The following is a 1,155-nucleotide window of genomic DNA, read 5'->3' as shown; positions in this document are numbered from 1 at the left end:
AGTTCCCTTTCATTATTTTCTCTTTATTCTTGCCTGTCTTATTTCAGAAAAACAGTCTTCAAGCTCTGAGATTCTTTCCTCTGCTTGGTCTATTCTACTATTAACACTTGTGATTGCATTACGAAATTCTTGTAGAGTGTTCTTCAGCTCTATCAGGTTGTTCAATTTTGTTTCCTATAAGGGCTCTTTTACCTGTCAGCTCCTGCATCATTTTATTGTGATTTTTAGCTTCCTGAGATTGGATTTATATGTTCTCATGAATCTCAATGATCTTCATTCCTATCCATATTCTCAATTCTATTTCTCTCATTTCAGCATTCTCAGCCTAGTTGAGAATGCTTGCTGGAAAACTAGTGTGGTGGTTTGGAGAAAAGAAGACCCTCTGGCTTTTTGAGTTATCACAGTTATTACACTGCTTTTTCCTCAATTTGTGGGCTGATGTTCCTTCAATTTTTTTTTTTTTTTTTGAGACAAAGTTCTGCACTTATTGCCCAGGCTGGAGTGCAATGGCATGACATTGGCTCACTGCAACCTCTGCCTCCCAGGTTCAAGTGATTCTCCTGCCTCAGCCACCTGAGTAACAGTGATTACAGGCATGTGCCACCACACTCAGCTAATTTTGTATTTTTAGTAGAGATAGAGTTTCTCTATGTTGGTCAGGCGGTCTCGAACTCCTAACCTCAGGTGATCCACCCACCTTGGCCTCTCAAAGTGCTGGGATTACAAGTGTGAGCCACTGTGCCTGGTCACCATTTTTTTTTTATTAAACTTTAAGTTCTGGGGTACATGTGCAGAATGTGCAGGTTTGTAACATAGGTACACGTGTGCCATGGTGGTTTGCAGCATCCATCAACCTGTCATCTACATTAGGTATTTCTCCTAATGCTATCCCTGCCCCAGGATCCCACCCCCCAACAGGCCCCAATGTGTGATGTTTCCCTGCCTGTTTCCATATGTTCTCATTATTCCACTCCCACTTATGAGTGAGAACATGTGGTGTTTGGTTTTCTGTTGTTGTGTTAGTTTGCTGAGAATGATGGTTTCCAGCTTCATCCATGTCCCTGCCAAGGACATGAACTCATCCTTTTTTATAGCTGCATAATATTCCATGGTGTACATGTGCAACATTTTCTTTATCTAGTCTATCATGGATGA

This window comes from Pan troglodytes, chromosome 3 (genome assembly GCF_028858775.2).
Source record: "Pan troglodytes isolate AG18354 chromosome 3, NHGRI_mPanTro3-v2.0_pri, whole genome shotgun sequence".
NCBI classification, from domain to species: Eukaryota; Metazoa; Chordata; class Mammalia; order Primates; family Hominidae; genus Pan; species Pan troglodytes.
Note: the sequence above shows the minus strand (reverse complement) of the source record.